The 24,230-nt window shown below is 59.5% G+C and overlaps 1 long non-coding RNA gene across 1 annotated transcript; it reads right to left on the bottom strand.

Moving 5' to 3' along the window:
- Window positions 1-3,492: 3,492 nt before the first annotated feature.
- LOC103345812 (uncharacterized) lies at window positions 3,493-24,222 on the bottom strand. Its single transcript, XR_515557.4, has 3 exons — window positions 23,971-24,222; window positions 10,629-10,760; window positions 3,493-3,829 (listed from the first exon to the last, which is right to left on the bottom strand). It is a non-coding gene; the product is annotated as an uncharacterized LOC103345812 (long non-coding RNA).
- Window positions 24,223-24,230: the final 8 nt, after the last annotated feature.

Genomic DNA, 24,230 nt, shown 5'->3' with positions numbered 1-24,230 from the left:
AGACCTTGCCTTCGCTGCTACATCTCCCAGCCTCTCTCTCTAAGGAGGCCCTGGCATCGTCCAACCCTGGCTGGGAATGGTCTCCAAGTGGGCACGTGGGGCCAGCTGTGTGAATATGGAATAAGTTAGGGTCAATATGCCCTGGTCGATGGACCGTAAGTACCCGTGTTCCAAAAGAGAGAAAAAAAATGAGTATTGAAAAAGCATCACTTTTATTTAAATCGCAATCTGAACCCCAGACGACGGCAGCTCCGGCTCACCACGCTCTCGCCTGCTCAACACACTGATTGTTTAAAATTCCAAGGGGAAAAATAAACCACTTGGCTCCTCCGGCCGCTTGTTTACAACCGCCTTTTCAGAGGTGATGGATTGTAGATTGCGCATAAAATGGTGAAATATCTACTAAAAATGTGGACGTGGGCTGCCCCGACACTTTTATGTAAGGGGAATTGGCCAGGGCCTGAGCTGTTTGTAGGCCAGCGGCTCTGAAGGGCCTCTGGCAAGTACCCCGGAGCTCGGTTGCTTTTCCCATAGTGCTGAGTGTTTGGTGATGGGGGAGGCCACAGTCAGCTTGCCTTGCGGATCTGCGGCACCCTGTCACACTTCAGGCAAACCAGGACTGTCCCCCATGGCCCGCGACGGCAGGGACCAGGCCAGCGGCCCTCCAGCTCCCTGGTGCTTTCTTACTTCTCTCCCTGCGTGCGTGGGGAACGTTCAGGGCTCACTTTTTTTATTTTTAATTTTTTGACAGGCAGAGTGGACAGTGAGGGAGAGAGACAGAGAGAAAGGTCTTCCTTTTGCTGTTGGTTCACCCTCCAATGGCCGCCGCGGCCGGCGCACCGCGCTGATCCGATGGCAGGAGCCAGGTGCTTCTCCTGGTCTCCCATGGGGTGCAGGGCCCAAGCACCTGGGCCACCCTCCACTGCACTCCCTGGCCACAGCAGAGAGCTGGCCTGGAAGAGGGGCAACCGGGACAGAACCCGGTGCCCCGTCGGGACTAGAACCCGGTGTGCCGGCGCCGCTAGGCGGAGGATTAGCCTGGTGAGCCGCGGGCCGGCCGGCTCACTTTCAATTATGCCTTCTGGCAGTGTTTGACCAAAGAGAGCGCGAAGCAGCGATGAGCGGCTACCGCAGACCAGCAAATTTGCATCAAAACCCGAGTGGTCGCGCCTTCTGCAGGTTCCTATCTTAAGTTGTGAAAGTGAGGCTGTTTTGTTTGTTTTGTTTTGTTTTTGGCTTCCAAGGGAGGAGGTGCCTCCCTCACCTGCACCTCCCAGGGTTTTCTGGGACGTCTGGCTCCGCACGGCTGCTGTGCGATGCCGCGGTGCCCGGCTGCGCACCGTGTCCTGACCTGGCAGCGCCGTCGGACTGTTCTCCCACCACAGCTGTTCCGGGGACCCTGCAGGCCGGGCCGGGAACCGCTGCCTATGGGAAACAGGCCTGGGAAACCCAGAGGCTGAGATGGGGGGGCTGGCTCGGGCAGCAGGGGCGGCACCCTCAGCACCGGCGCCCAGAGCGTCCGGTCCTGTCTGAGTCTGGGGGCCAGCTCTCTGCCCCCAGGGAGGGCAGGCAGTGCCACTGCCCAGGCAGACACACAGGGCAGCTGCTTGCCCACGTGGCCCCTTGGGTCAGGTTGGCACCCTCCTTGCTTCTGAAGAGACGTCCTTGGAGCTTTGCACAAAACAGTCGCTGGAAGAGGCAAGTCGCCCGCCCCTGCAGACCAGAGCTGCTTCGTGTGCTGGTCGTCACGGCCTCAGGCTGACGAGAGCCGGTTCTTCCTTGCTCCTCGCATCACATCATCACGGCAGGGTGCCCGCATCCGCATGGACACACAGCACGCCTGCTGCCCACGCCCTGGAACAGAGGAAGACCGCGGCGGCGGCCTGCGGGGCTATTTATAGACCCTCACCGGGAAGAGGCCAAGGAAACCTTTTTTGGTCAACTCGCCAAAGCCTTTGGCTACATCTGTGTGAGATGGGCACTGAACTCCAGGTGCATCCTGGGAAGACAGCTCTGCCCACCACCGAGCACCGACGCAGTTTGGACCACGCTGGAGAGAGGTCCTGTCTCCCCCGGGTGCTGGGAATCATAGACGCCTGACGCTTCACACGCAAGAACAGCTGAAGAGGAGACGTGCTAGAGGAAGATGGGGAAGGGGAGCCGGCACAGCACACCCCGTGCTGAGAGGGAAGAAGGCAGGCGAGGCAGAAGACGTTTAGGAAAGCAAACTCGGGTTCCACAATGCGGCCGCCTGCCCAGGTGGCGCTACCCTCCCTCTCACCAAGCACTGCGGCGGGGACGCACAGGCGCTATTCACAATGGAGAGGATGGCGAGACACCTGGGGACAGACAGAGGGCCAGAGGCAGAGCATGTGTCACAGACGGGCCCTCCCATATCACGTGGACCCTGCGCCTCCGCCTGTGCATGGGGCAAGTGAGCGGCAGGTGCTCCGGACACAGGGTCGGACCTCGCCCAAGGCCGGGCCGTGGGCGGATCCAGGCAGGGGATGCGGACCAGTCTCCTTGCAGCAGGAGCCCCTGCCCAGCCACTCCCAGACCTCAGGAAGCAGGTGTGGGCGGCGCCCCACCCCCGACCAGCAGGGGGCAGCAGTCCACCAGCCCCACTGGGGGCCTGGGCCACCTGGTGGTCAGCGCTTTGCTCATCAACATGAAGGCACAGCCCCCTACCATCACACGCAAAATGTAAGATGGTTAACTCAGAGGGAACAGCCAATAAAGAGAGCGGACGTGGGTTGTGAGGACAGTCTATGATATCCTTGTGCGGCTGCCACATTCACAACATGGGAACTGGGTAACACACACACAGGAGCACTTCGACCAGTTTCTCAAAAACAGAATCTAAAAGATAGTGAATCTTGGTTAAACCCTTTGGAAATGCAGCTTTTTCATGGACTTTTGGAAAACCTCTCACGTGTGGTGCATTTGCCATTTTCCACTCACAAGTGACTTGTGAAGAAAAGAGGATTATTGGTCTCGTGGTTTTGCACTCACAGTCCACGATGCAGCTGTAGGCTTGGGCTCTGCTGCGGGCAGGGTGTGCGTGAGGCGAGATCACAGAGCAAGCCGGGAAACAGAGGCCGCGCCCACCTCAAACTTCTCCAGCCAATTCCCTTGGGAAAACTGACTTCCAAGAGGGCCACCCACTGGGCCCCACCTGCTGAACCCCGGACGAGGGCTGTGCCCGCACTCAGCACCACCGGCTGATGGCTCGGTTGAAAATCAGTATGGATTTCGCAGCCAGATCACAACACAGAGATTTCAAAACTTTTTGCACCACAATAAGCTTATCTCTTAACTCCATTTTCCATGAACTTTTTGAAGTTCCCTAGTACACACAGAGACACACATAGACACGTGCATACACACACACATATGCACAGGTGCACACGCAAGGGCACGCATACAGAAAAAAAAAATAGAAGGTCTTGGAATTTTTAGACACGGTAGCTAACGTTCTTAGTTTCTATAAAAGGCTTGAAGGTTAAAGTCAGAGGCGATGTCTCACAGCTGAACGATTCAAGTGTCCACATGAAGACCCGCTGGGTCCCGGAGGCATGGGGGAAATGGCCAGTGGTAGGCTGAGCATCACTAGGTACCAGACCTCAGGGCTTGGCAGTGGGGGCGGCGAGCGAGCGGAGGTCCACAAAGAGCCGTCGGCACTGCATCGGGGTCCTCGGCAGCCGGGGAGCCAGAGGCCCCGCAGGAAGCCTTCAGCACCCCGGGGTGCACGAGGTTGTCCGCGAATGGATCACGGCTGGAGCTGGGCGGGGCGTGTGTATGGGGGCCGTTACACTGCTCTTTTTTACACCTGTGTAGGATTTCAAAAATAGGAATTTCAGAACCTGACAGGAAAGCAAACACAGCAAAAGAACAAGCGATGGTGAGCGTGCGCTGACGAAGCGGAGTTAGCGCACGCAGACGCTGTCCACAGAGGGGAGGTCGGCCCAGGGGGCGGCGCAGCCCACACCCCACAGCTCAGCACCAGCCTGCCGCTCGCCTCGGGTCCAGCTTCCCGCTAATGGGTCTGGGAAGGCAGCCACAGACAGCCCAAGTGCTCGGGGCCCTGGGAGCCCTGGATGGAGTTCCTGGCCCCTGGCTTTGGCCTGGCCCAGATCTGACTGTTGTGGTCATTTGGGCAGTAACCAGTGGATGAAGATCTCTCTCTCTCTCTCTCTCTCTCTTCCCCATTTCAAATAATAAATGAATAAACATTTTAAAAGACATGAGGTCTTTTTTGTTTTACTTAATACTACTGGTTGAACTCTTTAATTAACACACAATTATTCTTAGGTGTTTAAATTTAACTGAACAGTGATCCCTGTTAAATATGAGAGTGGGAATGGGAGAGGGAGGAGATGTACAGTTCAGCACATGCTCAATCAGACTTGCCCCAAATGGTAGAGCTGGAAGCATGCCAGGGGATTCCAATTCAATCCTATCAAGGTGGCATGTACCAATGCCATCTCACTATTTGAGAGATAGAGTTATATACAGAGAGAGGGAGACTGAGAGAAAGAAAGGTCTTCCATCCTCTGGTTCACTCCCCAAATGGCCACAATGGCTGGAGCTGAGCCAATCCGAAGCCAGGAGCCAGGAGCTTCCTCTGTGTTTCCCACGTGGGTGCAGGGGCCCAAGGACTTGGGTCATCCTCCACTGCTTTCCCAGACCACTAGCAGGGAGATGGATTGGAAGTGGAGCAGCCAGGACTTAAACAGGCGCCCGTAAGGGATGCCAGTGTCACAGGCGGAGACTTTACCTACTATGCTGAGCGCCGGCCCCTGTATTTTGCTGGGGATCTCTGGAGTTAATTTTTGCTCTTTTTTTTTTTATTTGACAGGTAGAGTTATAGACAGTGAGAGAGAGACAGAGAGAAAGGTCTTCCTTCCGTTGGTTCACTCCCCAAATGGCCGCTACGGCCAGTGCTGCACCAATCTGAAGCCAGGAGCCAGGTGCCTCTTCCTGGTCTCCCATGCAGGTGCATGGACCCAAGCACTTGGGCCATCCTCCACTGCCTTTCCGGGCCACAGCAAAGAGCTGGACTGGAAGAGGAGCAGCCGGGACTAGAACCCGGCGCCCATATGGGATGCTGGCGCTGCAGGCCGGGGATTAACCAAGTGAGCCACGGCACTGGGCCCTATTTTTGCTCTTTTCTCACCCATCCTCTTATTCTGTCCATATTTGTTTTATTTCCAGGAGAGGGCAGAGTCTGGACGTCCTGCCAAGAGTTCCATGAGGGTGGGATCCTGCCGACTCAGAACGCAGCTTTGCAAAGCCACGTTGTGACAGGGCAGCCTGGGCAGGGCTCAGAGCAAGCCGCGGAGTCTCTGCCTCCAAGAAATCTCTCAGTGACCATATCGCACTGCCCTTTGTCCCTGGAAGCTTGGGCTTCACCTGTGACCTGCAGGTGCCGTCAGGTATGTCATTTTCTATCAGATGTCGGTGTGGACACTGAGGAAGGAGCCTAGGGAGTCGTCCTCTAAGTGGTCATAGCGCTCATTTTTTAAATCAAAACACGAACTGGTGATGTGAACAGTTCCCATGTAAAGTAGCAGCGTTTCTCCTGCTTATCTGAAAGCATATTCCTAGGCACGTGTGACAGTGGCGATATAAAAACTGACATAAAGAACAAAATGCAGGAATTCCAAACAGAGGGGCGTGTGCTTTTGTCCTGTTTTGGGGACTGTAGAGTTCAAGGCACTTGTGGTTCCAGAGTGTGGGGTGTGTCAAAACCAACCCAGAGCGTCTCACCTTAAAATATGTAGGTGTGAACCAATCACCGTTTATCACGGAATTATCTCAAAGTCAATTAGACGGAGTTGAAATGCATCTATATATTGTCAAGAGGATCAATGTGAATGTTGAAATGAATGCTACAGTGCGAGATTTAGTGACAAACTGATCAAAACACCTTTTAAAGTCAAAATTGCTTCTTCGTTATGTGCCACGCAGAAATGGTTTGTATGATTAATAAAAATTCACCTGGGTTTTTTGAGATTAGATATTATCATAAAGTAAGTTTTCAGGGCCAGTGGCATAGCAGGTAAAGCCGCCCCCTGCAGCGCCGGCATCCCACACGGGCACTGGTTCACATTCCAGCTGCTCCTCCTCTGATCCAGCTCCCTGCTGATGGCCGGGGAAGCAGCAGAAGATGGCCGCGTGCCTGGGCCCCTGCACCCTTGTGGGAGACCTGGATGAGCTCCTGGCTTTGGCCTGGCCTAGCCCTGCCGTTGTGGCCATCTGGGGAGTGTACCAGGGGATAGAAGATTGTCTCTCTGTCTCTCTTTGTAACTCTGACTTTCAAATAAGTAAATCCTTTTTTAAGAAAAGAAGTTTGTGGGCCTGGAGATGGTCAAGAGATTGTCCTCACTGTACCTCCTCTCTAACAGGCTGCCGGGCTCTCTGTCCAGCCACAAACGTGCCTTAGCTTCCTCACCTCCACTCTGCGAGTGGCCACACTGCCCAACGGAACAAGCCCTCCCAGGAGGCGCAGATGTGCCCTTTGGGGCGCACGGTCCTCACAGCCGGCCAGGACAGCAGCACTTCCCCGGGGCGCTCTGTGGGAACTGAGCTGGATTCGGGGAAACAGGAAGTGAGGAGAGGAGCCGGGCGTGGCCCAACAGCCCTCCACTGACCGCAGGCACGAACTCTGCTAGCGCTGGGGTGGGCTCAGCTTCCGGTGCTTCTTGGGCTGGGTTCACGGGTTGGCTGCTCTACCCGTGGACAGGTGAGGAGCTGAGGTAGGGGCCGCGCTGGGCGCAGGCTTCCCGCTCTGGGAACACACGTCCTCGTCCGTCCGGGCCTCTCCCCGTAGTTATCTGCAGGCCCCCTCTCTAAATGAGACGCAGCCGGAGACACGCTGAGCCCTGGTTGTCTGCTCCAGCCTTGGTCTGCGCCGCCGTGGATTTCCCAGTCTTGGGAGGTCTGTATGTATTTTGTTCATTGTCAGAATTTCCAGTTAGGTGAAGGTTAAGCCAGCCTCAGGGCGGGGTAGGAACCCCAAGTACCCCCTCTACCCTGTGCCCCCCAAGGACATTTCCCACTGGATTTGCCCAAACTGCCCCGACTCCTGGGCCGTCCCGCGTCCCTCGGAGGATTCTGGAACTGAACTGAGGTTTCCACAGTTCCCTGCCCAGCTCTGCCCGGGGAGGGGTGGGGACATCGCCCAGAGCGTGCCCTGGGCCTGGCGCTGGGTGTGGGCGCAGTGCCACACCCTCCGTCTTCTTATCACCTTGAAAGCACTTGGTGCTGGTTTCTGAGAAAGAGCCGGGTAATCCCAGGTGCAGGAAACCTTCCTCCCGTGGTGGCTGTGGTCAGCCCCACCCTGCAGGTCCCGGGCTCTACTTGCATTTGCAGTGGTGCACCAGCACAGGGGCAGCGCGTGGTCCAGGATCAGCCACGGCGTGCACTGACCGACAAGGGGCCGGAGGCGGGATGCAGGCACAGCACTCCTGGGAGGCACTTCTCCTGGACTTTCTCTCTCAGGTGGGTGAGGATGGGGGCTCCCCTCCGTGTTCGTGTAAATGACCCTCGAGTTCTGCCCCCGTGTCCAGGGCACACACTCTCTCCACGTTTCATTCCTTCCCTCGCCGGCTGGCCAGGCTGCTCTCCACAGCTCCACGGGACAGAGGGGAGTCCCAGGCCCAGGGAAAGCTACGTGCCCAAGGTCACGCGCGTGGCAGGTGCAGGCCCACCTCTCCCAGGCTCGTCCCTCCAGGCGGTCCTGTCGTACGACAGCTCCTCCCCACGCGGCTAAGCAAGCTCTGCCTTCGGAGCTTGTGTGCCGTGCGAAGCCCTGGGAATCCTCAGCGTCCCCGTCGCAGCCTAGCACCGCTGCAGGTTCCCGGGTGACCGCTGTGCTGTCCGAGTGGCAGCTGGTTTTTTTTTTTTTTTTTTTTTTGACAGGCAGAGTGGACAGTGAGAGAGAGAGACAGAGAGAAAGGTCTTCCTTTTGCCGTTGGTTCACCCTCCAATGGCCGCCACAGCCGGCGCGCTGCGGCCGGCGCACTGCGCCAATCCGATGGCAGGAGCCAGGAGCCAGGAGCCAGGTGCTTCTCCTGGTCTCCCATGGGGTGCAGGGCCCAAGCACCTGGGCCATCCTCCACTGCACTCCCTGGCCACAGCAGAGGGCTGGCCTGGAAGAGGGGCAACCGGGACAGAATCCGGTGCCCCGACCGGGACTAGAACCCGGTGTGCCGGCGCTGCAGGTGGAGGATTAGCCTAGTGAGCCGCGGCGCCGGCCGGCAGCTGGTTTTACAAACATTATTTATGATGATGTATAAACACGTTTAAAAGGGTACAAAATCCTACCAATCTAGGAGAAAATTTAAAAAGTACTTATTTATTGTTATTTGAAGGAGACAGAGTGAGGTCTCCTATCTGCTGGTTCACTGCCCGGATGCCAGCAACAGCCGGGGCGGGCCACGCTGAAGCCAGGGGTCAGGAACTCAGCCTTGGGTTTCCAGTAGTGGCAGGGACCCAGGTGCTCGCGCCACACCTGCTGCCTCCCAGGGTGCACACTGGCAGGAAGCTGGATTGGACGCAGAGCTGGGACTCGGGACGCGAACCCAGGCACTGGCAGGACATGCCGCACCCCAGCCACCATGCCAGGCGCCCGCTCCCGGGAGAATTTGCTTTCTTGCTGTTTTGTGCTTTATCTCCACAATACCGTACATGCTCGCTGTGATGCATTGGAGAGGCACGTGTCCAGGCCGCCTGGCTTTGCTGCCACAACCAATGACTGCACAGGAGTGGCAGGGACTAGCGGACGCCGACGCCCCCCCAGCTGCTGAGGCCGGGTGTCTGAAGCCAGGGTGTCAGCAGGGCCTGCAGGGGCCGGGGAGGCTCGGGGAGTGTCTGCACAGCTCCTCCAGCTCCGCGGCTCCCAGAGCCACGGCTGCCGGCTGCAGGGCCCCGGTTTTCCCACACCGCAACCCCTGTGAGTCCTGGATCAGCCACACCCGGCTCCCCTGCGCTGGGCTGATTTTACTCCGGGTCAACCATCTGCAGAGGGCCTATTTCCAGCCACGGTGTGTGCACAGCTGTTAGACTCGACCCTGTCTGGGGTGGGCACCGTTCACCCCAGGACAGTCCTTTCAGGCCAGGAGTAGGAGGGCGCCAGGAGACCCACCCGACCCCCAGAGTGGGAAGCGAGCCCAAGGATGCCACGGTGATGGAGACCCCCCCCCCCAGTCACCCTGTGAGCTGCTGGTGGCCCCTGGAGAGGAAAGGCTCCTCACACAAAACAGGGCCAAAGGTCAAAGGGCACGGTGAGAGCCTAGAGTGTAGCAAAACTCTTTCTAGGGCTGAAATACAACTGGACGATAGGCGTCCTTGGGGGCACTTTCTCCTCGTAATGACCTTCGCCCTGTGACCCCAAAGTTCACCTGGAAACAGCCAGCAGGGACTCTCCTTCTGAGACAAAAGGCACCTCCCGACAGGTGCATGCGTGCTGGGGGGCGGAGTGTGGGGAGCTGGGCGGGAGCGGGGAGGACACTCCTAGGAGGCAGAGGGCGGGCCCTGGTCTGAGGCCCATCTCAGGGGCAGCGACCACAGAGGGGCCCCGGAGTGGAGGCGGAAGGGGCCCTCCCCGGGTGCCCAGTGGGTCCTGCTGACCTGGGCCGCCCCACCCCCGAGGCCCCCCATAGACTCGCACGTGCTTGCTGTGTTCCCAGCCTTCAGGGTGAGCTCAGAGCTCCCTGGGCAGCCTGGCCCCCATGAGGGCTGCACCCAGCTTCTCAGCACACTCACGGAGCTCCCCTGTGAGTCTCAGGGCCTGGCCTGGCCTCGCTCACCGCCACATCTCCAGGAGCCTGACAGCCACGGGCGGGCCTGGTGCACAAACCACGACTCCTGGAGCAGCCCAAGGCCCTTCTGTGGCTCTGGGTTGAACACAGCTCCCAGCAGGCAGTGCTGTGTCCTGGCAGCTCAGGCTCTCTCCCACGGGGTCGCTTTGAGTGGACTCTCGGGGCATCCATGGGGTGGGGTGTAGCATGGGTGCCCAGTGCGGACAGTCCCCTGATGCGCCGGGGTGGGAGTTCACCCTCTCTCCTGGAGTTGGGAGAACTGAATCCATAGCCTCTCGGGGAACTCGGAACCCACGCTGGCCACCCAGGCAGTTCCTTCCCCAACCAGGGCCCTCCCAGGGGGTAGGTGCAAACCTCAGGCAGGTACCCGGTACCGACAGGACCTGTGATGCCGCTGTATCCCAGCAACTGCCCTGAGCCGCCTGTGTGAATCGGAGCCATCCCGAACCAGGACACCCCGCAAGCCAGGTGGCTTTCTCCTGCGGAGACCAGAGACTAAAAAGGGGGTGGGTGACGGACTAAAGGGGCTGCTTTGAAAGGAGCCTTTATCCCCACACCCTGGAGCTCCGAGGCTGGACTGAGTGCCCCGCAGTTCTGTCTTTGGGGCAGCTGATCTCTGAGTTGGATGCTACAGAATGTGGGGTTCTTTCGTAAATAATCCCAAGACACAATTGTCCTGAAGGGCTAATATGACTCTCACACCATCTATTCTCCTGCCTCATTTGTTTGTAATTAGTGTCCACGTTGCTAAAGGTAAGGCGAGTTTTGCTTTCATGTCATTTAAAAGCAAAGGACGACTTCTACCTGACAGCGACCTTCTCCCACTTGCCCATCGATATCTGGTTCCAAGTGTCAACATCACACGCCCACAGCGCCATGAAGAAGGCTTCCGATGTGGAAGAATTCTTAAGAGTCAGCAGCATGGTGAGGTGAATTCTGTAACCGCAGGGAGAGAGAAGTCGGGGAGAAAATGGAAGACTTAGAACCAGCTGTCACTTAAGGCTTTGTATCAGCAAACTAAGCAAGAGTGCTCCCGAAATGCAAAACACGCTTTTCAATGTAGCAATAGCAGGCAAATCCTAATGTCACAGGCCCAATTATATTGATTATTATCAGAGAAATATGGAAAATATCTCCAGCGATCAGGAGCTCTCTCAGGGGAGGAATTATTGTAACCTGCAGGTTGCACTCAGCCCCAAAAGTCCGCAATTTCATTGTTTTCAACAGGGACCCAGGGCTGTGCCACCTCTGCCGCCGGCTGATTGTAGAAACCCTGGCCCCGCTGGCAGCCAGCCCGGGGCAGAATCCGTGGTCAGTCTTGCTATGTTCTATGTTTGTATTATTTGAGAGGCAGAGCGAGAGAGAGTGAAGGAGAGAGATGGAAAGGCACACACACACACAGAGAGAGAGACAGAGAGAGAGAGAGAGAGGTCTTCCGTCTGCTGCTTCGCTCCCCAATGGCCGCAACGGCCAGGGCTGGGCCAGGCTGAAGCCAGGAGCCTGGAATTCCACTGGGGTCGCCCACCTCACCTGCTGCCGCCTCAGGGCACCAGCAGTAAGACAGATGGGAAGCGGAGCAGCCAGGACTGCAGCTGGCTCTGCAGTGTGGGATGCTGCCGGCCCCTCCTGCTGGGGCTTGAATGTCTGTCCCCTGCAGGGCTCACGTTGACAGTGGGCTGCCATGGTGGCCACGCGGGGAGCTGGAACTGCATGGCCTGTTCAGGTCCCCAGGGCTCTGCCCCCATGGGCGGGATGAGCACTGTCCTGGGAGGGCGAGGACGCAGCCGCCGGCCGCCAGCCGCTGTCTTGGCCTCCCCCTCTGCAGAACCATGAGCCAGTGCGTTCCTGTCCACGGCAAATGACCCTGTCTGCCAGGGCAGCACCCGACTCCAGGAGGGAGAGCCCTGGCTGCGGGTCCTGTGCCCTCTGCATCCCTGGGATCCTACGATGCGTGGTCCTCTGAGTCTGTGCCTCGCGTGGAGCGCCGTGCCCCCGGGGTCCCTCCGCACCGCGGCCTGCACCGCCCCATGCACCTTGCTTGCAGACTCACCCCAGTCCGCTCGTCCCTTCCCAGGCACAGTGACATTCGGGGATTTCCTGCTCTGTCTGGTGCTGCTGTGGGTGCCCACGTGCAGGCTCTGGGGTGGACACGGGCATCCATTCCTCGTGGGCGCACACCAGGAGTGAAGGGTGCACACGCAGCGAGGACGGCGGTCTCACCTCCGTGCCAACGTGTGCGTGAGCCGGGCCCGCCAGGCGCGTGCTGTGCTCGCCCTCTTCACTTTATCCCGAGTCGGCAAGAACGCTCTAAGAAGAAATTTCTCGGGTAACTACGGCGGCTGTTTTTTCATGAAAACGGACACTTGTCTTTTAGAGGCTCTTGGCTCAAGTGGGTTCTGAGGACACTCTGTGACCACTGCAACGCCGCTGACCGCTCCATTCCCACACCTTAACGTCTGCTCCGGTCAGGGCAGCCTCCCTGTCCCATCACACTTCCGGCGCCTGCTGCTGCCGTTGGTGTCTCTCGGGACTCCCAGGGACCGGCACCTGGCAAGGTGGTCACACGTCTGGGGTCTCCCCGGCACAGCTCACTGGCGGCTGACCCTGCGCTCAGTTCTCTGTGGGCGGAGAAAAATCGATCAAGCACGAGGTCCCAGGCTCTGGTTTGCTGAGTGAGCCTGTGCTGGGGAGGGGGCCAAAGCCCTCTTAGGCGCCCCTTCCCAGAGCAAGAAAGACCCTCTTACCTCGGCTGGGAGACAGCGGGAGGACCACACCTGCACTGTGCCCTGAGCCAGTATTCTCTCTCTTTAATGTTGGTAAAAAGAATAGTTGTCTACTCCACAGGATTAACTTGAGAATTAAAACCAGATGATCAGGGCTGGCACCGTGGTGTAGTAGGTTAATCCTCCACCTGTGGTGCCGGCAACCCATATGGGCACCGGTTCGAGTCCCAGCTGCTCCTCTTCCAGGCCAGCTCTCTGCTGTGGCCCAGGAAGGCAGTGGAGGATGGCCCAAGTGCTTGGGTCCATGTACCCGCATGGGAGACCAAGAGGAAGCACCTGGCTCCTGGCTTCAGATCGGCGCAGTGCCGGCCGTAGTGGCGATTTGGAGAGTGAACCAATGGAAGGAAGACCTCTCTCTCTGTCTCTTCCTCTCACCGTCTGTAACTCTACCTCTCAAATAAATAAATAAAATCTTAAAAAAAAAAACAACAGATGATCAGAGTATGGTGCTAGACAGTGTCTACGAACAGCAAGGGTTCGATGCGTAGGAACTGTAATAATACTAAGATCGTAATTCCAGAAGGAAGAAATTCAGTGTGGCCCATCCATACAGTGCAGTTTTACAGCCATTAAATACTGTGTTTACATTTTGTGTTCACAAAATCATAGGATGCACAAGGAAATTTTTATGCCATGTTAATTTTTTGAAGTTAGCAAAATTCTATGTGCTGTGTGCTTTCAATTATGCTTTTTTTTTTTTTTTTGACAGGCAGAGTGGACAGTGAGAGAGAGAGACAGGTCTTCCTTTGCCATTGGTGCACCCCCCAAATGGCCGCCACGGCCAGCACTGCGCAGATCCGAAGGCAGGAGCCAGGTGCTTCTCCTGGTCTCCCATGGGGTGCAGGGCCCAAGCACTTGGGCCATCCTCCACTGCACTCCCTGGCCACAGCAGAGAGCTGGCCTGGAAGAGGGGCAACCGGGACAGAATCTGGCGCCCCGACCGGGACTAGAACCCGGTGTGCCGGCGCTGCAGGTGGAGGATTAGCCTAGTGAGCCGCGGCACCAGCCTCAATTATGCTTTAACAAGCAGTGATAAGGCCCAGGAGGGGCTGCGACGGTGCTAGCAGTGCCTGGCCTGAGTGATGAGATGGGTGTACAGCTCGTCTTCTACTTCTTTCTACTTCAGTGTTCCTCCCAAGAAGCACACCGTCTCTGGAATCATCAAAGCAATAAGTCACCGTGTAGGTGAAGGCAAGTGTGCACGAAGCAGCCTTGTCTTCCCGGCTCGCGGCTGTGCCCGGTCGTGAGTGCAGGAGCAAGCCCGGGGCTCACTCACACCCCGTGTGCAGGCACCCACGGGACCAGCGCTGTCACAGCGGCATCTCCGTGAGAAACACAGCTAGCAGTCCCCTACCAGAGCTCACCGATGTCACTTCTGGACGGACGATGCTGTCCGAATTCCCAAGTCACGGACAGAGTGGAAGGCAGCTCCAGCCCTGGGGCTCCCTGGTGCGGCGCTGCTGGCAACACAGCCCTGGCCTTGACCTGCTCTCATTTCTCTCCCTTGCCCTCCTGGCCCCTTCTAAGAGGCCGGGGCGAGTGAGAGCCTTGGGGGCACTGGAGGGCAGTGCCCACCTTCGTGGGGCGCTCACATTCCTGCAAGAAGCAGACAGGTGCAGCCCCCCTGCTGTGCTTCTGCGTCCCCTCCCCCCGGGCAGCGCGCTCAAGGCACCGCGATCCTGGTGCCCAGGACACGCGTGGCAGGTGCCTGGTGAAGCAAACACAGCAATTGCTCCTGTGTGGCACGAGGCTGAACCTCTGTGTTCCTGTAGCTCCCAGCTCTGGGAGCGGCAGGCCCTAGAGACTGGCTCGGCTGTGGCGAGGGCCCTCCGGCTGCGTGGCCTCGCGTGGCGAGACGGACCAAGTGGCTCACAAAGCCCCCGAGGCCCTAACGGAGTCTCAGCCTCACCACCCCTGCTAATGCTCACCCGCTCCCAGAGCCCCGCCTCCAAGTTTTGTCCACATGGGACCCAGACATTCCAGGCACCACACGAGGCTTAGCACCCGTATGATAGGTGAGACGGGCAATGGCACGGAGGTCCTCACACAGATGTCACTCACAGCTCACAGGTGTGGAAGGAACACAGGGCACACACACACACACGCACATGCGGCCTAGGGTCACAGCTTTGTCATTCACCCTGAGCAGCTCTGTCCTGGCCCAGGGTGGACTGCGCAATTATCCGAACGGCCAAGGCAGGGGGCGCTTCGTTCCTGGCTTTCAAGGCTTAGGTCTCCAGAGCCACACTTCGCAGAAAGGTCCCTGGGGGAATCCCTGGCTCCCCAGGAAGAGCCCCCGACCACCGCCCCGGACTGGTCACGGCCTGCACTAAGTGGGCAAAGGCTCAGAGCAGGGCGACTCTGCTGGACGCACTGGCCCTGACCTTGACGGCAAAGGCACAGGTAGAGCATGGGCGTTGTGGGGTGTGGGAGCCCAGTGCAGTGGGAGGGGTGGCTGAAGCCCTGACTTGTGGGGCTGTGCTGAGCGCTCTGGGCCGAGCCCGGACACTTGGTGCCGCCAGAGAGCACAAGAAACAGAACATGTCCGCCTGCCCTGCCGCCTAAACCCGCAATGCCAGCCTCCCGGCTTCCCTGCGCAACACATGGCACTACCCGTGCATCCTGGGAGGGCCAGGCTCAGCCCCACCCCTTCTGTCCCTGACACCCCCCCCCCTCGTCAGCGACACACAAGGAGAGAGAAGGCATGTGGGTGGCCGGGGGCATTGCAGAGAAACCCGAATTTCACAGACACAGCGCGTTCTGCCCCAGTTGAGGGAAGCCGGGGGTGGGGTGTGTGTATGGAGTGAGTAGGGGTGAGGACTGTGACTGGGGGATTCTCGCTCAGAGCCACTGGAATCGGGCAAATGCTTCCGGTGGCATCCCGGAACACTGCCTTCCTTCCCTGCTGTCTTGCTTCCCAGCCCGGGAGGGACCGGGCAGGAGAGCCTCTGCACAGCCTGTGGGGCAGCCTCGGGCACTCCCGGCTCTGCCGCGGGTGGCTGGGCCCAGGTCCGCGTCTGGGATGCAGGGAGTGTGAGGACGAGAAGGGTAGTGGAGGAGCAGCGTCTGCTTGCACGCGAAGGGGAAGCCCACACTCAGGAGTGACCTGGAGCCACAGGGGGCGGGGCCTGGGGCGGGGCTTAGGCAAATATTCAAAGCAGGTGGGGTTTGGGGCAGGGCTCACTCCCTTGCCCCGCCCCGTGTCCAAATCTTGGCCTTGGCCGCGGCATGGCATCATCAGGAGGGCGATGGGGGTGGGGGTGTCAGCCATGGGAATTTCATTCCAATGACCTTTCGCTGAGCTAAGGTCATTGACAGGGGTGCGGCTGGCAGCCTGCTGGTCCTGAGAGGGGAAGCTGCGGTTTTCCCCTGCACGGCAGGGCGGGGGGAGTTGGGCTGCAGTGCAGTGGATCTGCAGGGAGGGGCCCGAACCCTCAGCTCCTGCTTGCCAGGTCAGCTCCTCAGGGCCCGCCTCTCACGGAGTCTCCCACTACGGACAGGAGCCCACCCTGGGGCAGGCTGCCAGGGCCGTACCCTCCTCCCTGGGGGAAGTCCCACTCCCCACCCGAGATGGTCCTGCTGCCCCCCACCACGAGGGCTCACAGGAGGGGCTCTTCAGGGCCTCTGAAATGAAAGGGCCAGGCTGAGGCCGGACAGCAGTGGGCACAGGTGCTGTAGACCTGCATCTGAGAGGCGTCCTTGCCCTCTGCACGGGGCTGGCCCCCGAGGGTGGGCTGAGGCAGGACAGCAGTGGGCACAGGTGCTGTAGACCTGCATCTGAGAGGCGTCCTTGCCCTCTACACGGGGCTGGCCCCGAGGGTGGGCTGAGGCCGGACAGCAGTGGGCACAGGTGCTGTAGACCTGCATCTGAGAGGCGTCCTTGCCCTCTACACGGGGCTGGCCCTGAGGGTGGGCTGAGGCCGGACAGCAGTGGGCACAGGTGCTGTAGACCTGGATCCGAGAGGCGTCCTTGCCCTCTACACGGGGCTGGCCCCCGAGGGTGGGCTGAGGCCGGACAGCAGTGGGCACAGGTGCTGTAGACCTGGATCCGAGAGGCGTCCTTGCCCTCTGCACGGGGCTGGCCCCCGAGGGTGGGCTGAGGCCGGACAGCAGTGGGCACAGGTGCTGTAGACCTGGATCCGAGAGGAGCCCTTGCCCTCTGCACGGGGCTGGCCCCCGAGGGTGGGCTGAGGAAGGGGAGAGTGGGACGGCAGGGCAGCTCCTGCGAGAGGGAACGGCTGCTCCGCATGGGTGGGGGGTCAGCGGGAGAGTTTGTAGACACACAGCACCGGAGGCCCCGGGGGTCGGCAGCGGTGGGCTCCCGCCAAGGTCACAATGTGGGTTCGGGAACAGGTCCACCCCTCACCCCCAGCTGTCCACTGAGTCACTCCCGCCCCGTCTCCCCGCCATCCTCCTGCCCTCGTGACTGGGTCGGGGACTTCTCAGAACCTCCTTCTGCAGGCTTGCTCGCGTGGCCTCAAGCAGCCGGCTGAGGAAGGACAGGCACTGCTCGGCGCTCCAGAGATGACAGCTCGGCCACGTGCGTGCCGCGGGCAACGGCCGGTGCTGCCTTCAACACGCACGCCTGTGAAACGGGAGAGCGGGTGGCGCACACACACCAGACAGCAGAGGCCTGATCAGTTCCAAAAACTCCCTCTGCAGGGAACTCCAGTGTTTCCTGGAAAGGTCACACCCTCGCCCCCTAATCCTGCAAGAGTGCCGATGCCTCTTTACTGCCAAAAAAAAAAAAATCAGTTTTTAAAGTGGGGCATTTTGAACGCGTGTGCTAGAATCGCTCCGCAGGCTTCTCCAACACTAGCTGTGGGCAGTTTTCACCGTGGAAGCTGGAATCACCCCCAACCCTCACCCTGATGCGAGGCTGTGAGGGCAAGGAGGGAGAGCCGGACTCACAACAGCGCCACCTGCTGCCACTACCTGGAATCGCCCCGCTCCTTAGCAGCTGGGGCGGGAGGGAGAATTCCACCTTCAGAGCCTCCTGGATGTGGCTGGCGGGGCACAGCTCCTGCCCTGCACCGGGACCCCGGGGTCAGTCGGCCTGCAAAGGGAAGTCGGCTGTGGGGTGACATGGAAAATGCAGGGGCCACGTCTGGCCCCTCCCTTCCATCTCTAGCCGGTGGCTCCCCACGCCTGAATGACACCTGGGCAGGAAGCCCCTCAGGTCTAACTGCTGGCCGTCAGTGAGCACGCGTCGGGGCAGGATGATGGCTTCCTGGCTGGCCTGTCCCCAGCACGGGGACCTGCCTGGCCCTCGCTCCCGCAGGCTAGACTCCCTTAGCATTCGTTTCCACTGCATCCCTTACACCTTCTCGGCACCATCAGATCCCAACAAGGCCGGATCCGGGCGACTGCTTGCATGTTGGCGATCTGTCCCCTCTACCAGTGCCACACCCCAGGCGCTCTGGGAGGCCCTCTGTGCACCTGGCGAGTGCGCCACAGGTGTTCCCTGGCAGAGAACAGAACCTCCTGTCAGCCTCACACGCCCGGGCTGTAGCCTTGCGTGCAAACATGTCATCGGCACATTCCTTCCAGCAGTTGGCCTTTAAGAATGACCTTGTGTCCTGGCTTCTCACCTGCTCTCTGCTGGAGCGCCTGAGTCGCGGCCCCCCAGTGAGCAGGTGCATTCAAACAGCCACACAGCCCTGGCAGAGGAGTGGTCAGCAGGGACGCCCTCACTTCGGCTAAGAGGACACCCGAGGAGCGCCTGGGGCGCTGTCAGGTCAGGGCAGGGCTCCTGCCACTTCTAAAATAATTTTTCACCCAAGAAAAATTGGTCACAATGGTCACTTTGTTCTCATCATTTCTACCACGTTACACAGATGGCTGCTGGTTCGTGTCTTGCTGTTCGAGAGCGCTGCAGCTGAATGGGACACGGATGGTGCTTTGTTCGTTCTTTTTTAAGCACATCTCTGTCACTTTCCAGTTCACACAGTAAACGGGCGAGAGGAGGGCCCGGCAGGCCATACACACAGCAGCAGCAAGCACAGCCGAGCACGGGGCACTTCCCACGGGGTCCCGGGAACCCCCGGCTCGAAGATGTGGCAGGGGGAGGCGCAGGCGGGGCTGTGTGCCTGGGGCAGGGGGCACGGAAGGCGCAGCGTGCTCCTGTGTGCTGGGGGCAGGGCAGCCGCTGTTCTGGGAGCTTCTGGCTCCAGCCAAGCAGAAGTGGACTTTGGACTAAGGAAGAGGAAGGAGCTGATAGTTCTTTGTTCTTCCCTGAATCAGAGGAGACCGTGGGCTGGCTCGCTGCAGGTGGCCCCAGGGACAGGAAGTAGAACTCTGGGGAGACCAGACAGCACCTCCCTCCCCGCCTCTCCTCCACCCCGCGCCTCTGCAGGTGGGAGCCAAGCCAGGCAAAGAGTGCTCGTAACCGCCCACCAGAGCCACGGTTGGACTGGAAGGCGGGAAGACTTAGAGCCCTTCTGGGCAAGCAGTTCCTGAGCCGAGGAAACAGGATACCAGGAAAAGTGGAAACCCCGGTGTTTACTGGGAGACAGGAAAAAGAGGCGGCCGGCGATTTGTTTCCATAGTGACTGTTATTGAAACAGGACAAACCGACGCCGCACCAGCGCTGGCTTAGCCCCCTGTTCCAGCTCCCTTAGAAGATGGCTTGAATCTGATGGGGTCGTTGACAGTGGACAAGAAGGTTATCACTCGTGACAATTCTGTTCTGCCACTCGCAAGTAAGACCTTTTTAAAGCAATAATAAAACCCATATATTTTAAGCCCGTGCCGTGCCAGTTCGAGGGCTTAAATAGAACGAGGGTTAGAGGAACTGTGTCCTGGGCGTTTGCCGAGGAAGCCTGGTTCAAGCTGCAAGACGTCTGCTCGCTGCTGGGGGCCTCTAAACTGCACCCGGGGAGCAGACACTGAACCTGCCCCAGGCAACCGGCCCCACCCCCACCCCACGGTGCTGCTGGGGGGGGGGTCACAGGAGGCCCCCGTGGTGCGGAGCCCATACAGCCCCCGCTCCCTCTCAGGAGGGCCACGGTGCCCTTGCATGGCAATGACCAGGAAGTCAGAGCCACAAAGGAAAAAACTGGCACGGTGACTTCCTGGCTCTGCTCTCGAGGGAAGAAAAGTCCAAAGAATGTTCTAGAAACCCCCAAGCGCCTGCTGGCTCCAAGAGTTGTTCCAAATGTGTGTGGCTGAAGCCACCAGGGGTTCAGGCCCCGTGGCCTATTTCTCTCCGTCTTCATCCACACAGTCTCCCCTTTCTTCGTCCGATTATTAATTCACCAAGCTCCGCTGAGTTCAGCAGCCAGCGATTGTCCTGGGCTCCGGGGAAGCGGCTCTCACGCTCACTAATTAACAGCAGGCTTTGGGGAATCCGGCTTAGGCAGGAGGGAGCTGGAGCTGGACTCAGACGCAGATCCTGGCTCTGACCCCCATTAACTGGGTTTTACTCTCTCCCCTCCCCCGCCACGCCCGTCCAGGCTGCACCGATCTGCTCCCTGATCAGTAGGTCTTGTCCTGAATCAAAGGTCCCGGGGAAACAGCCCTGGCTGGGACGCTCGGGGGGGGGGGGGGGCTGTCCCTCCCACCCGAAGGGAGCACTGCCATTGGTTTATTTTTAAGTCCTCGTTGCTCGGGGGTGGCTGACATACTGGAAGCCAGAGAGCTGACTGTGTGAACACGAGGGGGGTCAAGGCAGCTCCACGGCCCCCAGCTCCTCCCACCCTGCGCTCCCTGTGACCAGTAATTGCCCTGCGATAGAAGCACCCTATGTAAGATCCACACTGTTTGCCAGCTTTAACCACACAACACGTGCTGTTAGCCGTAGACGCCCTGATCATCTTGGCCAGGAGCCTTGGCTGACGCCCCCACCCGCCCACCATCCCTCGCTGCCTCTGTGGGTCCCACTGGCTCAGATCCGCCCTGAGAGTGGAATCCTGCGAATCTGTCCCACTGTCCACTCACTCCCCACGCAGTGTGCTCCCAGAGCCCCGGATGACCAGTTTCGGTGGGACCTTTCGACCCAGGCGTGTGGCATGCAGCCGAGGGATGGGAGAGTTTGGTCCTTTGCGCCATGGTGACAAGCCACTGCCCTGACAGCCGCTGCTGGGGGAGTCAGCATCGACCTTCAAGGCAGTGGAGATGCCCAGGCCACCTGCTAGGGAGACGCAGACACACGATCACCGGCCGCCCAGAGGAGGCAGCCGCCTCGGGCCTGGGGACTCCAGTCATTCCTGGGTCTGGCCCTCACCTTGGTAAACGGCCTGACAGGCCCCGGGTTCTGTCCCCCGGGGCATCAAGTCCACTTTCGGCACTAGTCCCTGACTCGTGGCAGAGCGCATGGGAGGCCGGGCTGTGTTCAGGTGGTCCTGCAGGTGTGAGTGTGAGTGTGCGGGAGTGTGGGTTAGCAGACTTGCTCGCTTGGTCCTCTCCCCTCCGTTCCGGGACCAGGTGGGGTCAGCACTGATTCTGCATCCTGGTGTCTTTCTATGACCACTGAATAGTGTAATTTGCCCTTTTATAATAATAATAGTAATAGTAATAATAATAAAAGAAGCCCACTGCGTTCACAAACACTGCACTTGGAGAGGTCACACCTAACTGAACGCCGCAGTGTGGCCAGGTGAGGCCGCTGGAACAGAAGCCGCTTCCGCTCTGGGTGGCCCCTGGGCGAGAGCCAGGCGTGCAGCGAGGCCACCACAGGGGGACGTCCGGGTGCCCACTCCCCACGCGGCCAGCTCCTTCTAAAAGTCGTGAGCGCTCCGTTTCTCAGTGCGCAGCTTTATCCAAAAGCCAGCTGTGGATAAATCTCTCTTCTTCCAGTCTGTAAACAGGCACAACTTACAAAGAGGGAAAACCTAAAAGCATACGTTGCACTTGAGAAGAGAATGGGCCCGGCTCCTACTGACTCGAGATTCTGTGATAAATACACACGGGCATGTGTACGCCGCACTTCTTTGCTGGGCCAGGCCTGTGTCCTGTGAGCAGGGCAGCACTTGGGTAAGCTTACGCGCCAGGGCGAGTGTGTGTATCTCAGTAGCACATGTGATCTTGGGAACACAGCTCCGTGGGGACGCGAAGGATCTCGGTGAGAGCCTGCCCAGCACTGCAGGGCCGTGTGGGGACTCCAGGGAGTCTCACCCCGGACCATCTCACTCCAGACCCGGCTCCGCGCCTGTGGAACAAAGCTCCGCATGTCTCCAAGCATCTTGCTGGCTCTAATATTCTGGAACTCTCAAACTGTGTTCATCAGAAGCTCCAAAAAAATCCAAACCAACCAGGCCAGCACCCTGCAAACTAGCGTCCGGTCTGACGTGTGCTCTGTGCTGCTTCCGGGAGCCTCGTGTGTCTGCAAGGCAGAAGCTGCGGAACCGACATTCCCGGCGTGTCCCCTGCACAGCTGGAGATGACGACACCGTACGCACAGCAGGGCTGCAGGGCCCCAAGGGCGCGCACAGAGATCTGGGTGTTCCGACACAGCACGCACGCCTCTTCCTTTCTCCTCTTCTTTCCTCACGTGACGTCACTTCCTTCCAGGTCAGCACCTGCTACGGAACTCTCGAGGATCCCAAATCACCCACTCCTGGTTCTTTTTCTCTCTCTCCAGTCATCCACATCCTCTGTACCTGGGGGGGAGGGGAGGGGTGCTGGCAGTAATCCACACTAACATGTGAACGACCCACCACCGCCCAGTCTGCGATCCCTCTCCCAGGGAACCAGGACTCCGGGGAACATCAAGGCCGGGTTCCCTTCCTGGGAAGAGCTGTTATTCGGTCCGCTGAAGCAGGGTGGCCTGGTTTTCAACCCTGGTCCCCTCTCTGCTGCACGCCAGTGGTACTGCTCATGGCATCTCGAAACCGCAGTTTCCACGCTTCTGATAACGCGCCTCTGCCAGATTTAACAACAACAGCCTCTGCCAGATTTAACAACAACAACAAAGCACCCACCCAGGTGATTGACTGATCTTCCCCTACTGAGGAACTGCACAAAAATTATGGAAAATGAGACAAAAAGGCAAGTTTATTTTGGTGCAAAAAACCCTTACCCCACGCGAATGAGGGCTCTTCTAAAGGTTCTGGAAGAGGCACACTATGAAAAACGGTGAGCAGTTCAAGACCTTTCGCACTGATGAGCTTTTACTTCCATTTTCCCCCAAAATTTTTGAAGAGCCTTGTGTACATGCACACCTACTGCCCTAATACGCTACTTACTATAAAAAGTATTTTAAAAGATGTGATAAAACAGTATTTCCAACTACTTTCACCGCAGGAAAAGTGTCTTTGCTCTCGCTCCACCGTGTCCGGAGTGCACGCAGTGAGACTACACCTGCGCCTCACGTGTACACAAATACACGCGCAAACAGCCCAGAGAGCGCGCGCACACACACACACACACACACGCCCCCGGGTGCTCTCTGACCCGCACGGGGTGGGGGAGAATCGCCCGTCCAATCCCAGGACAGCGAGGTTTTCCTAAGCCACTGAGAAACAGGGCGCAGCCGGATGGCTGAGCCCCCACCCCAGGTACCAGTTGTGGGGTGCAGCCGGGGTGCCTCACTTGAACAGGCTCGGGTCCGTGCCCGGGGGAGCTCCGGCCTTTCACACACTTCAGAGAGCAAGCTCTTTAAAAAGACACAGCGTCCCAACTTTCCCAACATCCGTGACCCTGGCAACGAAGGCTCGGGCCAAGGGCGGCCCCCGCGGGGCCCTCGCGCCAGGCCAAGCCCGGCCTCCTCCCACAGGGCAGCCTGAGAACGCCGGCGCCTGGGCCCCGCTGCCCCTGGCCCGGAATTTCAATGCTCGGAAAACGCCATCTTGCTGCGGGCGCTCCGGGGCTGGAGCCCCGAGGCCGGGGCGTCGGCGGCAGGTGCCCCTCTGCAGCCGCGCCGGGAACTGCGGCGGGAGGCGGCCCGGAGCGCTCCGGTCACGCGGGCAGCTTCTCCCTTCAAGGGGGCCCGCGCCCAGGAGAAACCGGTCTTCGCAGTCTGCCTTTTAAGGCATTGTTTCCAGCGGAAGACCGAGAGCTCCGCGGGGACCCTGCGGGCTGGGGCGGGATCCCCGGAGTCGCCGCGGGACTCAGCCCTGCGGGGCGCACCGCAGGCGCTATTTTACAAACATCACGACGACGCCACCAGGCACTCCTGCGACGGCGCGCCCTCCCGCCGGCTCTGACAAGTCTGCGTGGGCAGCGGCGGCGGCCTGGGGTGCGGGTCTCCGGAGCGCGGCTCGGGCCGCGGGGGCCAAGGCCTGCGCGCCGCCGCCTCCCCGGGCACCGCAGTCCTGGGCCGCGCGTCTGGTCCTCCCGCGCCCCAACCAGGAGCCTCTCCTCTCCGGCCACCTGGCAGCGCTTCCCGGGCCTCAGGCGCCTCCTTCCCGGGCTGCAGGACTCACTTTTCTGCCTCAGCTCCTCGGATCGCTGTGCGCCCCCCGCCTTTTACCTCCCACGTGGCTGCGCTGCTGCGAGGAGGCCGCCATGTTTACCCACCATGCCCCGCGGAGAGCACGTGGTCAGGCGGGTCACGTGCTGCGGAGATGGGTCACGTGGTCGGCTGGCGCGCAGTCCCGGGGACCTAACATGGCGGCCCGCGTCTGGCTGCGAGGAGCACAGGCCTCCCACGCCCGGGGCAGCCGGAACGCTCGGGAAAGAGGGG

This window comes from Oryctolagus cuniculus, chromosome 10 (genome assembly GCF_051225735.1).
Source record: "Oryctolagus cuniculus isolate XC-2025 breed Fujian yellow rabbit chromosome 10, ASM5122573v1, whole genome shotgun sequence".
Classification (NCBI taxonomy): Eukaryota; Metazoa; Chordata; class Mammalia; order Lagomorpha; family Leporidae; genus Oryctolagus; species Oryctolagus cuniculus.
This window is presented reverse-complemented; position numbering and strand designations above follow the sequence as displayed.